At 42.2% G+C, this 15,628-nt stretch overlaps 1 protein-coding gene across 1 annotated transcript in view; it reads right to left on the minus strand.

Moving 5' to 3' along the window:
- RASAL2 (RAS protein activator like 2) overlaps positions 1-1,054 on the minus strand; it is a 95,746-nt gene extending 94,692 nt beyond the window's left edge. Inside the window, exon 1 of the mRNA XM_009994642.1 lies at positions 935-1,054. The gene's annotated coding sequence lies outside the window, so the exon portion shown is untranslated. The remainder of the gene's footprint in view (positions 1-934) is intronic.
- Positions 1,055-15,628: the final 14,574 nt, after the last annotated feature.

Genomic DNA, 15,628 nt, shown 5'->3' on the forward strand with positions numbered 1-15,628 from the left:
CATGGACCTTTATATGTAATAAAATCTATTTCAGTAATCTGAAGACATTCCTGGTTTATAGCTCATCCTGATATATTGATTTTTGAACAGGGCAAATCTGCAGAAGAATAACTGAACAAACCAACCCAGGAGCATTAGAAAAATGCTTCTAAAGTCTGTAGCCATCAAATATCCCAAGAATAAAACATATTATGGCATAGTCTATAAGAAGTGACTTATCAGTGTTTGTTCAGTGCTTCAATCAATTAAAACATGCCTATTCTTTAACCATATTGACATTACTTTCACAGCAAGGCACAATGCCAAGTAACACATGCTATATATACACACAAACACACTACACACAGAGTAATTTCATTATTAAAGCTGGTTGTAATAGCTCTGAGTATCCATGCCAAGGGTCACCCAATCTCCCATGCTGCATTTAGCAAGGCAGAGGGGCAAAGCTCAGTCTCAAACAATTTATCTTGTGATTGCAGCAAGGATGACTGTACAGTATGACAGTTGCACACACCTTCTCTGCCCAGAACTCCAGTATAGACACAAACAAACCTCTTTTTCCCTACCTTTACTGCACTTTCTCTTACCTTTATGTCTGCACTAACATAAGGAGGTAGGCTTACATAGCTGTAGTGGCTTTTAAAAGCAGCAATAACATAGGAAGATGTAGTGGCAGACTTAAATGTAGGCTGTAAAACTCCAGGAGGGAGTTTTGGATGCACACAGTTTGCTGTCACCTCTTCCATGCCAATAGCATCTGTGCCAGCTGGATTATAAACGCACGTGCCACGCCACCCATACACAAAAGAGGTTAGCTCCCCTTCTCCCCCCTTTCCCTGAACTGGTGAACAGAATTAAGGGGAGATGAAAGAAGCTGCCTTCCTGCTTTACCAAGAAAAGGTCAAAAGGTAAATCTTGAGTGAGCTTCTCTCACCTCTTTCTCCCTGTTGAGCAGCACCAGCTGGCTGTCTGTCAGGATGCCGTATTTCCTCTCCCATGTTGTCGTTTCGGTGTAGGGGGACTGGCCGCAGGACAGTCTGTGTGTTGGTGGTCCTTTCACATCTGCAAGCAGAAAACCACCACACCAGAGTCATTAGCATGTGTCGTTAAGCACTTTCTTTGCTTTCCTGGTTCTGCAGTGAAATGTGAGCAAAACCAGCAAACTGTACTTAGCAGTGCCTGTTTCTGCACATAAATAGACAAAATGCTCATCCTGGGAGGCACCCATGTGGAATGGCACTTAAAGCACACTATGAATACTTATTTATCTATAGCACGACTTACAAAAATGGCAGTACCCCAGCTGAATATAAATGTCTTTGTCAAAGACTGAAACATAATCAAAAGAAAAGACCAAGAGCTCTCATGAAAGCTTTATCTTCCCTCCACCCCCTTCTCCAAAGTGCGGTTGAAAGGGTTGGGCCCTGAATGTAGCCTAAATCTTAATAAACCAGATTATTTGAGGCTAAGGATAGAGACATAGGGAGGAAGATGCAGAGGAAGGAAGGCAGGCTTGAAGAATGGAGGGAGAATCTCCAAGGGACAGGCATTTAATAGAGAAGGGCTTAACAGCATCGTTTGGTAGGGAAGCTATTTCAATTAATTGTGACGGATACGAGTCTTCCAGCTTCTCATTTAACCAAAGTCACCACAGTGACAAAAACTCAAAAAAACCCCAACCAAACAAACAAAAAAAAAACCACAAAAAAAGTCCAACAAAAAAAACCCAACCCCCCCAAAAAAACCAAAACCCAGCTTTTTTGGTTCCCAATGCTGATCTTTTAAAATTTGTTTAAAAATCAATCAAGCTCTCAGTCTTGAGCTACCTATCACACAGTACCTCTCACTACTAAGAGGCTTTCTCCAAGGAAAGCACAAACTACACACTGTAATTTTATACAACTTCACTTGCATTAACCTATTCCTGAAGTCCCTGAACAACCTTTAAGAGGATTAAAACAGACACTGTGAAGTTCACAATATTTTCAGGGGCTTGCTGTACAGGAGTCCAGGACCTCCTTCAACTATTTTAGGTGTCCATTAGGCAAAACAAGAATTCAAAAACAAAGTGGTTTGTGACGTTAGCTTCATTTTAGCACACAGACTAATCCAGTGCTTGCACACAGCTAAGCACAGATGCCTCTTGTAGCTTGTACTCATCTTCACCACTAGAGGCCAGCGAATCCTCAAACACCCAGCACCTTCCCAGCTGCAAGGAGTGCAAATCCAAACACAAGCATCAATCCTTGAGTCAAGATCCCCTCCAACTGACTCCACTCCTTGCAGACCCTGCGTATGCCAAATCCCACCTAATTATTAAAAAAAGCTGAAACGACTTCATGCTCTTTTCTACAAATAATAGCGACTTTGTCTCTGTGTTGAAAGGAACGGGTCAACTTCTAAAGCTGGAGAATTAACTTGACAACTGGCTTTCAGCACCTAATTCAACCTCATGTTGCAGCAGGATTTTTGTGATCATTCAGAGTATGTCTTGAAGCACACGAATGGAAAAAGAAGAGGACTGCGTGGCTCCTATAGCTCTGAAGAATAATGTAATGCACCTTTGCTCCCTTCATTTCAGATGACCACCTGTCCTAACAAAGCTTGGTTTCCAATAGTGACAAGCAATGCTGCGTGTCTCAAAACGGTCCAAAACTCTGCTTAGGCACACACATCATTAAGGGAAACCACCACCATTTCTGTGAAGCAAACGTGCATTTGTGCAAACTCTTGGAGCACAACTGACAGTCTCACAAGTCCATCTTATAGACATTAACCCTCCAGGTAGATTTTTGGCACAAGTTCATCTCACATTCATCATGGTGTACAACCAAAAGCCTAACTAGAAGCAAGACAAACCCGTTGTTGTTCCTGCTTAGTCCATGGTTTCCCCAAAATCAGCACATCAACCCTAGCTGCACCTAAGCAAGACAAACCTTTGATGACAGAGGGAAGAGTGAGGAGGATGAAGCCACAGGCTCCTCACGTGAGTGTGCAAGAGAAACGTGAAGGCCAGAGCTCTGGGAAGCTCATCGCTTGGATAATGAAAGCAGATGATACATCAGTGAGGGGGAAAAAGGATGAAGGCATGCCCCATGCTACTCCTGTGGGTGGGCTAGCAGCAAGTGAGTGCCCCCAGCTGCTACACTGAATGATAATCAAGTAACTATGTTCTGAAGTGCCAGTGGAATTTCCGATAGCAGAATCTACAGTCGCAACTCAGCCAGCCCCAAAACACTTGTGCATTATAATTTCTACTAACTATAGGCTTTGGCAGAATAGATCCAACTGATCTATGGGCTGCACAAAGGAATTAAAGAACAGAACAACTTCTTCCACTGTGGTAACAACTCTAGGACTTAAATGAGTCATCAGGTGCTGCAGGCCAGCCACGGTTCTGCTGCCAAGTGAGTTGGCTACGTCAGAACAGCTTTCCACAGGCTGCTGGCAGGAATACATGCCATCTCATTTGTCTGGAGCTGTCAATCACCATGAGAGAACACCACAGCATTAATATTTTGTGTTTGTATTGGTATCCTTTTGAACACATGTCAGGACACATCCCTGCCATCCCTACAGGCTGACCAAGAGCTCTCTTCAACAAAGAGCAGTTGCAAGCTGGTTTTCCGATGGATCAGATCCCGTAACTTCAGTTTTCTCCCCCAAGGTTGGTGCTGCAAGCCTATCTCACAGACTAGATGGGTGCTGAATACGTGTTACAAGAACTCTTGCTGCAACTAAAACTGCAGTGTAGCTTTGGTGCATTTGTCCCACCTCTTTGGATTACTTCTCAGCTAGCCCTCCAGTATGATTGACCTCTTTGGAGCCTCTCGCAACAGCTGTAACTTCAAAACCTATTCTAAAGTCTGCTACCAGTTTAGACTGAAGACTCTTTGGGACTTTACACAGTATCCCATATACTTCCAGTCACTTCACAAACCCTGTTCTGCTTTCCGGTGCTCTTTATCTTCAGTTTTCATTTTACATTCTTCAGCCCAACTGTTCATGTAACCATGTAATAAAATCCACTGGCCCCTTCTATTACTGCCCCATGAAATTAATTTACCACCACTGCTTGAATCACTATGGAAGTGAATGGCAAAAAATCTACGTGTAACTAGGACCACTTACACTTTTGGGAAAGACTAAAGTTAGGGCTGTCCTTTCCCACTTTGGAGCTGCTACTTATCAGCTCATACAGGAAGGTTTGTGCTTTGGAAGGTAACTCACTAATGAATGCAATTTCAGACAGGAGCTGGAGCAGAGATCAGAGAAGTGCATCTTGAAAGCTCTGAGTTTGCAGATGCTACACGTGGGAAGGGCTCATGCAGCCACACACCTAAATATGCAAAAGTTTTAGTGACAGAAGATTTCTTTCTCTGGTCTGATGCAATTCTTTCCATTCCGCATCATTACAATGAGGCATTGAAGCAAGCAGATCAGTTAGTCTACACACAGGATTAAAGGTCATGCCTTATGTGCCTTCAAATGCTAATATCAGTTAAGTAACAGCTTGGAAAAAATCCCCTTCTTGGTACATCCTTCCCTGCTGAAGCGAGGAGAACATGAGTGCCCGCCTGCCACATCCGACACAGCTGAAGATTGGAAACTGCCTTGTTTTTCCTCAGGGCTCTGAAATGCCATTAGGCACGTTATAAATATCCACAAAGCTCCCTTTCTCTCAGCCAGATGACAAGTTGTACCTTATTATTCTTAACTACAGAGCTTATTTTTAAAAAAAAAAGGGGGAAGAAAAAAAAAATTAGCTGTGGCATAACCACACTACAAGTTTCTTGGTACAGGAAGAGGGAACAAGGAGAGAAGCAGCCAGTGCCAAGGTGATGCCCACAGAAAGGGCAAGACATTTGATGAAAACTGAAGACAGTTTAGTAATATTTAAGGGAGTAGTAGTAACTAGTGCTCTCAGATGGGAACATTTCTGAGTCTCCCCTTAAAAGTATCCAACAATTTATTTATTTTTTTTCTTTTTAATTCTAAATGCAAGTGGAGAATTCTTGCCAAAAAGCAGGCAATGGGCAGAATTGGAAAACTAGTTCCAAGAGATGTCAAGCTCTCCAGTGTAGTTTAGTCCCCAACAGCTCTTCTGCAACCAGAAGAAGGGCATCTCCTCTGCTTTTCCAAACTAGTAAAAAGTCCAGAATTAGCAGAAATCAGGCCAAGATGACTACATTAAAGGTAAATCCATGCCTTCAGTTTCTTTGCCAAAAAGCACTCTCTTCCTACCATCAATAAAAACACAGAAATAAACCTCCATTCCAGCGATGACAGGAGCACCCCTGGCATGTGTCAATGCTCCTTTTTTTGAACCACACTCTTACTGTGGTGAAATCAAGGGCTTACTGAAGTCCTTGCCAAATTTTCATCAGCTTTATTAGGGTCCATATTCTGTTCCTAGTATTTCCAATAAGGAGCTGCCAAGCAGCTGAGTAACTAAAGTAGTGGCCAAGTTAATTCACAGGGAGGACTTTTTTACTCTGAAAAGAGTAGTAGGAGTAGTAAGTCCTTCTGACAACAGATCTGCTTGCACAATGTCAAGGTTTCCATGGTGGTTTATGTATTTACTACAGAGACAGGACTCAGAACTTTAGGTAAGTGCTGACATTTGAGAGCTTGTCAGTACCCCAGCCTACCTATGTATGAGCATGCAGTCCAGTTCCAATAACCAACACTTCAAACCTTTATGAAGCAGTTGAACAGAAGCTGAAACAGGCCTTGCTATTCAGAGGAAGCTTCACAGACAAATAGCAATTAGAAGTCTTTCACTAAACTGACACGGTCTCTAAAAGCTGATGAAGCTCATGATTCAAGGGAAAGATACAGCAGAAAGGGAAACACACCACGTCTCAACTTGTTTTGTTCCCTCAAACCCGTGTCTTGTAACAAGGCAGGATTTCTACAAAAGAAGTCACTAATGCAAGTGAAAATAAACAACAAAAGCACAGTTATGTGACATACAGCTGTGTGTGTATATGCAGCTATTTCAGACAGCTGTGTGATGCTCAGATGAAGATCTGCAGGATCTGGATTTAAAGCAGAAGAGAACTCAAGTTCCTCTGCCCTGGGCGCAGGCACAGGCATCAGCTAAACAAGGGACAGCCTCTCAACATCTAGGCAGAACAGTCAATAGAGGCCAGTTACTGAGGGTCTACTAGGAAAAGCACAAACAAGACAACTTCTGCTTTCTCTCAAGCTACATTTCTTACTTCTCAAACCAACTCCCAGTGATGGTTTCTGATCCAAGCAAGGCTTCAGACAGGCACCATCAGAAACAACTGCTCAAAGGAAACGTATCACGATGCACAAATTCACTTGGGAGAAGGAGGGGACAACTCATCCTCCAAATTTGTACCAAGCAAACAGTGTCCTAACCCAGAAGATACAACGCTCATGACTAATCATATGAAATGACCAGGAAAATTCAGCACATTCTGTGTGTGGTAACGCAGAGACTCACGTGCTACAGAAAATACCCGATGCTCTTGGAGTTGATTGATTCTTCTCTGAATCACAACACACAGATAGGACCAGTACACACGATAGAAATAAACCCATTCATCCTGCCACTTCATTTCAAGCCACAACACAACACTGCAGGCTTCCTAGGAAGCTTCTTGTAGCTACTGTGAAATACAGCCCTGCTCACTCACCCTTCTAAACCACTATGTGGCACAGCTCCATTTCAGTTAAGAGGTACCTACATTTTCGTGGTCAGCAACAGATCTCTCTGGTGAAGCAGGTGTTATTTTAAGTGTAGAAAGCACGAGCAGATCCTTTGGGATGAGAGGCATGCTATTTATGTAGGATGTTATTACAGAGGTAAGTATCTGGCGTGAATTCTTTCTGTTATATTTTAATAGCTGCACACAACAAACTTCATTACCCACGCAATGATTAGCCTTCAATTCAGCTGGATCCAGTTGCTCTCCTCTGGCAGCTGCCTGCAGGGATAACCAGATTCTTGCTTGGAAACCTAATATCGTGAGTCAGGGGCAAAGAAAGCTTCATCAAACCATCAGATTTCAGTGACATCTAAAGGTCTCCCACCAACTGGTTACAACCAAAACGCTACCTGGAAAATCCATTCTGCACAGAATAAAACCATAAAAGGTTTAAGTAGGTGAAAATGGCATTTTAGAAGCTGGCAGAAGCCATGACCAGCACCATGACTTTCTCAGGTTCAAACGCATTTGGCACCACAACACGAATTCTTCACAAGATCTTTAATTTTTCTAGTATAGGCCAATCCTGCCAATCTACCTATTAGTTTTCCACTGCTCTTATGCTAAGCAGCAATGATCAGGCACAGCCTAAAAAACTGGCTTTCCATAATCCCAGTGGAGAGCCTCATAAGCCATAGACAGATTAATGTAAGAACTGTCCAGTTGAGTGCATTTTTCATGCCCTGTACCCTCATGGAAATATTACTGTGGCAATTGTTATGCTTCCTGTGTGTGCTTTCACTTCCCTACCATCAGTATGCCAACACCAGGTGAAAGAATCATCTTAAAAACAGGTAAGGACAGAGCATTTTTCCACCAGTTGCTGGAAAGCTTGGATGAGACCTGGGATGGGGTGGGAGAAGAGTCACCTTTTTCCTCTGAATTTCTCATGTGCAGCAGTCTTGCCTAAAAGACAGAGAAAGCAAGACTAACATTTAAAATTGGCTGAGTGGGCATCAATGTTTTGTCCAGGAGGCCAGAGCTGCCAGCCAGATTCTTGAATTTCCCACAGAATATCTGGATAAAAAGCATAAGGAGTGATTTTTATGTGGGAAGGGCTAAGTCATGAGATGAGTGAATACATAACAGCCAGCCAAGGCCTGTCTCCTCTGCAACCAGGAGGAGACAAAATACAGAATGCTACTGTTCCACAAACCTGGCATCTCCCAGAAGGATGAGCTCTTGCTGCCTCTCCTCTGTCACTGACATCATTCCCACCCCTTCATTCCTTCCTTAGAAGAGATTTGACTTGTTTGTACAGGAGATGGCCAGCAGTGAGCAAGGTACAGCAGGCTCCCTCCCCAGCAGGCTCCCAGACAGCTCTGCCAAGACAACTTGGTCCCAAGTCAGTACATCTGCCCTATACTTGCAACGTCATCACTTTGCCTATCGAAAGCTCAGTAGTTTTCACACCAAGGCTGTGACTGCAGCTTAGATCAGCCAAGATTTCCCTCCTCATTTCCCTGTAACACACGCAATTCAAATGCCAAACCTTTCACAAGCCCTGCGCTAACGCACTTACCAACTTCACCCCCCCAATATCTGCTAAAAGGGTGCAGTGTTCCCTGCTACCTGAGTGCCCTGCAGAAGCCTTAGAGCACCAGTTCAGTTAGGCCACAACCATGCAAGCAGTTTCACCAAGATTTTCTATTTCAAAAGGGAAAACCATGGAGTCGTTCCAGAAGAGAAACCGCAAGTCTTAAAACCTTACAAGTCATTTAGCGAGCAGATGCTGAGTGTGCCAACAGTCTTGAGCTTTCTTGCAAAGTCCTAAAAAATGAGAGCTAAGGAGCTAGCAGCAGAAGCAAAAAAAAGATGAATATAAAGCTAAAATTGGCCTGGCAGGGTAATTCTAATTAGAAAGAAGAGAGTTGCACCAGCTCGCTGTCACCATGCAGCTTCTTCGAGCAAAAGGTGTGGGAGCTCTTAATAGCAGTTTAAAGCTGCCAATTAGCTTGAACATTGCTGAGCTCCTCTAAGCTTCTTACATGCCTCACAGCCGATTGCTAAACTTACACAGGGTAATTGATCCTCACTTCCCTCTGCTGTGCCTCTCTCACTATCCTTGTTCTCATGGTCTGTACCCAGGAGTGAAAGATGTGTCTATCAGGAGACATCAGTACCTTCTTGAATGGACTGGTGCCAGCACCCTCAAATCATGCAATCATCTGTGCACTTTGTAGCTCAACAAGTGGAACCAGAAAACACAACCCAATCAAGGTGGGGACCTTACAAAACACTCAGGTGTGCTTCATGCTCAGCCCAGCCTCCCCTGCACACCTGCAAACAAGAAGCTCATTGTGCAGCCATGTAAGTTTCATGACATCATCACAACAGAAGCTGCTATGTGTATAAAAAACAATTTGGTTCCCAGGATACCTGGGATTTCAAATAACCTACAGGTGCTCAAAGACACTGCTGTGACCATTCCCCTGTAATACTAAGCAGGTCTTCCTTCCTATTCTGTTCTTGTTCCCTTTCTAGGACCACTCATCTTTGCTCCTGAATATTAAGTACATTTTTCTCACACTGTTAAATTCCCACTTGGCTTACAAAACGTTTGGAATCTCAAAACAGAAATAGTTATTATGAACCTGTAGAGAGGATTATAAAAGATTACATGCCCCTATTACAGAGCTGCCAAGTTCTGAGAAGATTCTCAAGTGACACTTTCTCCCCAAAGGAAGGAGAGACTTTCATGAGAGGTTTAGGAAGCAGAAAATGGAGAATAACAGAAAAGTTAATTATTCGTGGGAGAAAAATCTGCAGTTTTCCCTCTTAATTTATGTACAGTCCTTTCCTCACCCAGCTCTATACCCTTCCCCCTGTTCTTTTCCCTGTAATGCTTGCTCTCACCAACCCCTACAGCCTTAGGCCTCTTCAGCACCAAGCAACCAGACTGGGCTGTTCCCTCTTCTTTTTTGCAGCAGTGCAGGAAAAAGATGAGAGAAAAAGCATCCTGATTTTATTTTTTTTTAAAAAAAAAGACCTTGGCCGAAGGCAGCTGTGGAAAAAAATAAAATTAAAAGCAAACCAAACAATTTGAAAGCAAACCCTGCTCAGTTCCTGCATGTTTGTTGGGTGCACAAAAAATGTAGTAGGATAAGGTAAACAGAAGTGTGCCACAAGCAGTGCACAGACCTTGGCAAAAGCACCAGGACCAAAGGTTATGGCCCTAGTGACAGCTTTAACCCCCACTCTTGTCAATGAGCTGACACTGATCTGTCACAGATGGATTTCAGGAGAGCAAGACACTTTTTGCCACCTTCTGCCAAGGAGGGTGGTATGGGAAGGGCAAACAGAGAAGCATTTCTGTGGAGGCAAGAACAAGCCACAGGAACAGACAAGGTGATGAGATCATGACCACAACAAGTTCAAGATGAACAACTGAAAAATAAACACAACATACTTTAGGCTTTTACGTGCTGTTTGAATTACCCCATGCAGACTGTTTCTTTTAGGAGCTTTCATCTTTGGCTTTCCTTCAAGAAAACGGATATATTTATTGTCACTGATCTGAACAATTCGAACCCATAAACTTCAATTTCTCAGACCAATGGCAGGATTCCCCTTCCTTAGTCCTATCTCTACAGAAACACAGCATCTCTTGTCTCAGAAATTAACCATCCTTACGTGTGGTGGTTTTCATGATGAGAAAGAAGAATAAAGGAAAAAGAATTAAAAAATAAATGAATAAAATCACTAAGCTCTCATGTGATACTGTCCCATACTCAGGAGTTTTAGATGCTTGCTCACTCTCCCATCACTGCCCAGCCTGTTGCTACTGAACCCTTTTAGCTATTTTCAACCTGAACATTTCTTGAAGCCTAACAATACACAAGTGATTAGTAGTTTATTTTGGGATTGTGGGCTTTTTTTGTTTGTTTGTTGAGTTTTTTTGGGGTGTTTTTTTCTTTTCGTCAGCTGACTTCTGTGAAAAAAGAACACAAGAGTTCAGACCATTGCTGATGTCTCAGACGAGTTTATTTCCCTTGTTGAAGAGTTCACAAGACACTAAAATCTACTATAACCATGTGCATTTTTTTTGCATATTATCCAGGTCACTCAAGCATGCAGGCAAAACTGAGCTTTCTTATTTTAACCACTTAAAACAAATGACTTAGTAAGGGATCACCTCAAAGGATTCAAATATAATGTAAAAGAAGCCCTCCAGTACTCCCCATGCTATTTAAGAAGACCCACTCTGATTCCTTCTGGCATTCTTCAAAATGTTTTCAGACAAACCTGGAACTAGCTATTACACACCAGTTAGTTGATTTGACCTATTTAAAAACAAAACCCCATACAAAAGCACCAGAATGCTCCTCATTCCATTTTTCTCCCTAACGTCTGAAAAGTCTTCATGCATTTCAGCAATGCAATGCTAATACACAAAGGACTGGACTTGTCTCATCCTTTAAAGATGGTTTAGACACAAAACTTTAGAGGAAGGAGAGCAGATGTTACATAAATGCAATGGGGATTCTGAGCCATATTTAGATTTATGCAAAGAGATGTCTTACTGCAAATAAGTTGAATCCCATGTTTAATCCAGTACAGCGAGGTAACAACCTGTAATACCTCTTTTATCACCCCTCCTCTTTAACCTTTAGTTCAAGGTTATATGAGGTTAGTTTCCCTTTGTAATTTAACCCACATATTGTACCTGGTTTTAGGGATGGAAATTTGGCTTCAGGAGAAAAACCCACTTTGGTCAGGCATAAGGAGGTCACCACCAATTGGTCAAGGCAGGACACTGAGTTGCTGGCTCAGATCAAGGCTCAGGAGCCATCTGACTCAGAGGGCTTTGGTCTCCTTCTTGTCACATGATGTTAATATTTGCACATCAAAGCTCTATTTCTTTGCAAAATTTCAGAATATAGTGGATTATTTCTTTCTTGTTGCCTGCCCTATACAATGTTGAGGGAAGCTAACTGTGAAAGAAAGAGGCAACATGGGAAGAAATAACAGTGCCAGGGCAGAGAAATTCCAAGTGCTGAGCTAACACTGCATCAGGGGAAATTAATTCTTGTAGGCCAGCTTGGTTTGGACATCTTAGCCATGCTGAGATCAAGGCTCCTGAGATACCACCAAAACAGGCAGAGCAGGTTTACTATGCTCTTGGCAAACCTAAATAATCATGATTAATGTATACTTTGATGATGGGCTAGCTAATTAAAAGGACCTGTAGCTGGGGTGCAGCATTTCAGGTATTCAACTGGGTTTTCCCTCTGCGTAATATGTTTCCTTCTCTTTCCTAAAGGATAAGCTACAAAGCATAAAGGCAACCCCACATCCTCACCCTAAATACCCTCCACCCTACAAGCCCACGCCAACTTAGTTTTTTCATCTTACTCCTGCCACGTTCCCCAAAACCTGCAAAATAGAAATATATCAAATCTAAAGCCCCAAACCTTTCATTATTCACTACTATGCTTTTTAATCTGATTTATCTGATCCTTGGTGGTAATGCCACAAATCCCTCAAGCACAAACATGCACTTCTTCCCAAATGTTTCCCCTGCCATAAGTTTTGCAAACTGACATCATGGAGTCCCTATAGCAAATTCCAACCCCCCTTCTATGAGAAGGGTAAAGCCACAGGTGCTCATCTCCAAAATCCTAGTAGAACAAATTAACCCAATAAGGATAAATAACCAGTGGAGAGAAAATGTCTTTCCTACAGCAATGCAAACCAGAACTTAATAGGTCACAACCTCACAGAAACAGGCCTGATAACATCTAATTAGCAGTCCCGCTGTGCAACTGCATTTTGTAACAGTAAATGCAACCAGACCAGGAGGAAGGGGAGAGGAAAATCTTTACATAAATAATTTTCATCCAGTTTGAAGGGATTTGCTTTACGTCCGTTTTGTGGGATTCCCCCCAGAGTAGGAATAAATCAACCCACACAAGTGATTTTAGGTGTTATTACTGAAATGCATTTCACTCCTATTGGGAAACAATTTACAAGGGCAAAACAGATTTTTAGTAATTAATGTATTTTTAAGATTAAATACTCAGAATTCTGTTTGCTGCCAGAAGATGGGTGGAGAAGGTAAGGAAAGTTCAAGTACCCAAGAGACTATTAAGTAGAAGCAACTTGGACAATACATTTGAGAAGCATTTCCTTCCAGCTACTGTAGATAGCTGTCCTTAACATGCCTTTACTTAAGCAGCCAATTTTCCACCCCTGAGTACAATGAGATTTCAAAACACACAGGGAATCAAGAGTATAAACAGACCCAAACATCCACTTAGTGACATAACAAAAGAAAACACGGGGAGAAAAACGACCTTCTCTATTTTCTGCCCAGTATAAAAAATTCTGGCATTTTAAACATAAAAAAAAAGTGCATGTGGAGCAGATTAAGTGACAGTATTATCACTAAATACCCTGTTTAGCTGTCTTTGCAATGGTGTTCTTGAACAAAAATGATTTCTGGGAGCTGAGGGATAAATTCCACCCAATATTACCACACAAAGAATCAAGTTTCAGATGAAACAAGCAGGAGATGATAGAGCATGAATGAGGCTGCAGCAGCAGACAGCAGGAGGGAGCAGGGAATCAGGCAGAGCTGGTCCACGTTATCAGTACAAAGCAAGAACATTTGGAATACGTATGAAGATCTTGTCATAGGCAGCAGAAATGACAAGCAGATGAGAGGCAGCACCAAAGAGTGAAAGATTAAGGAACAACTGCCTTTCCTTAAAGAGTCTTAGTTGGTTCAAGACAGACGGTGCTGCTCCCACGTCACTAGCACAGGATGGTACCCTACCCCCAGCCCCTGACGGATGTCAAACTTATTTTTGTAAATCTCTGGTGATAAAAACCATGCATGGCATCTTGCTCATTTCCTCCTCACTACTCACTTTGCCAAAAACTTTAAGCTTCTGCTTTCCCTGCCACTTCCACAGACCGGTACTATTTGTTCTGCTCTCAGTGACTAATGATGATCATGGACATCCCTTGTTTTTGCAAAATCCTTTTTTAACAACAGTACAGGAACTGGTAATAGTATGTTGGTGCTCAGGATCAGTTTTGCTAGCCCTGAAGCAATCAGACAAGACAATGAAAAAAAAAGAAATCAAAATCTATTTTTTCTTTCCCAAATTCTCTTGTGATTAAAATCCATTAAAATGCAAACAGGCTTGAATTTTGTTTTACCCATCAGTGACCACACTTCACTGTCCCTGGGCTATGACTGTCTCTTTGTGAATTCCCTGCACGGAAGAGAAGTCAAGCTCTGGGTTTAGGAACAATCAATCTAGTAAACCTTGCTAAATATATATGTGTGTATGTATTTTATAATTATCTCCATTTTTCATGTTGATTCACATTGATCATTGAAAAGTACATTCAGCTTCATGTTTGCTCATCTCTAAATAAACAAAGCTAAGGCTGTTGGGTATCCAAAGACAAATGAGACATTACAGATGTAGACAAAACCTATCATCACCCTGAAAGCATTTCTCTTTGAAATTATATAGCCATGCAGAAGATATTCAGCAGAGATTGCTATATGTGTTTTCAATTCAGTCTGGGCCTGTTGGAGGCAGGAAGGGAGACAGAAGCACAGAAAAATAGAATATCTCAGTTGGAAGGGACCTATAATGATCATCATGTATGACTAATGAGACTCTACGCTGTCACTTTTTTCCCCCTCCATATACTTGACAATTCAGAAACACATGACACAGTCAGGATGTTTTTCTTTCCCCTGCATTCTATAGTTTCCATTTCTCAGGATATGTCTCCTTAAGTTCATGTCTGTAAGTTCACATATAGGATGACGACCTGGAGTTTAAGCATTAAGGTAAATGTATCTACATTCATTTCAACATGCCATTCCCCATGGAGCACAACCAAGTAAATAATATGCAGTCAGTGCACCAGGTAGGCTCATACTGCACTGGACTGTCTCTCTCATCTGCAGATTTTGTCCCCTTTTGCCTGAGAAGAAAAAAAAACAAACAACAAACCAAAAGAAAAAGCCCAGCCCTGTTTCAGGGACATGTAAGTCTGGAATTAGAAATTATAGTTTCCACAGTAACAGTAGGAAGGTGTCAGAAGTCTGGGCACATATGCTGCACAGTGCAGCCAGGCTACTGCAGAGTTAGCATCCACCAAATTCAAGATGCTACATATGCACACAACACGTTGTTTTGGCTGCTGTGCAAACTCCAATTTCTCAATTAGTGGAGCCATTCATGCCTTTTGCTAAAGTAACTCTGAACTCCTGCTCTTCACATCAAATTCCCCTGTTACCAACCCAATGGCATTTTACAATCATGTACCTTCACTTCTGTTTAGAAACATGTAGCACTCACAGAAAGTTCAAAAGAAACTCCACAATGAACAAGGAAAAAAATGTATTTCCTGGAAAGAAACCTTCCACCTCCACAGCTATTTGAGTGCACCTAAGCAGGAGCTATTGATCTGTCACTGTAATGAGCTCTTCAGGCAGGTTGTGTGGCAGCCTGCATCGAGCTCCCTGCTGCTGTGGGTAAGCCAACTAAAAACTACCTTATTAGCACAGCTAAAATAGTGGCTGCTGCAGTCATGGATCTGTATAGGGAGGTGGAAAAAAGTCACTAGAGACGCCGTATGAGCAGACCTAGGAGCTGGCCCAGCCTGGAAGCAGCATGGGGCAGTGCTGGGGCAGAAACAACTAGTTATCAGCAGTGCAGGGCTGCCTGTCTTCAGCTTCCCAGCCATGACTTCTGCCCAACTGCACCCAACGAGCATGTGGGAGAGCACCAACCTGACTTTGGACACATACAGGATTTAACTCTACAGGACCAATATCAGTAAAATTTTGCATCATCTCTTATGCTGGTTTGCTCTTTCTTTATTATTGATACACTGCTATCCCATTGACTTTTCTG

This window comes from Chaetura pelagica, unplaced genomic scaffold (genome assembly GCF_000747805.2).
Source record: "Chaetura pelagica isolate M959 unplaced genomic scaffold, ChaPel_1.0 scaffold363, whole genome shotgun sequence".
Classification (NCBI taxonomy): Eukaryota; Metazoa; Chordata; class Aves; order Apodiformes; family Apodidae; genus Chaetura; species Chaetura pelagica.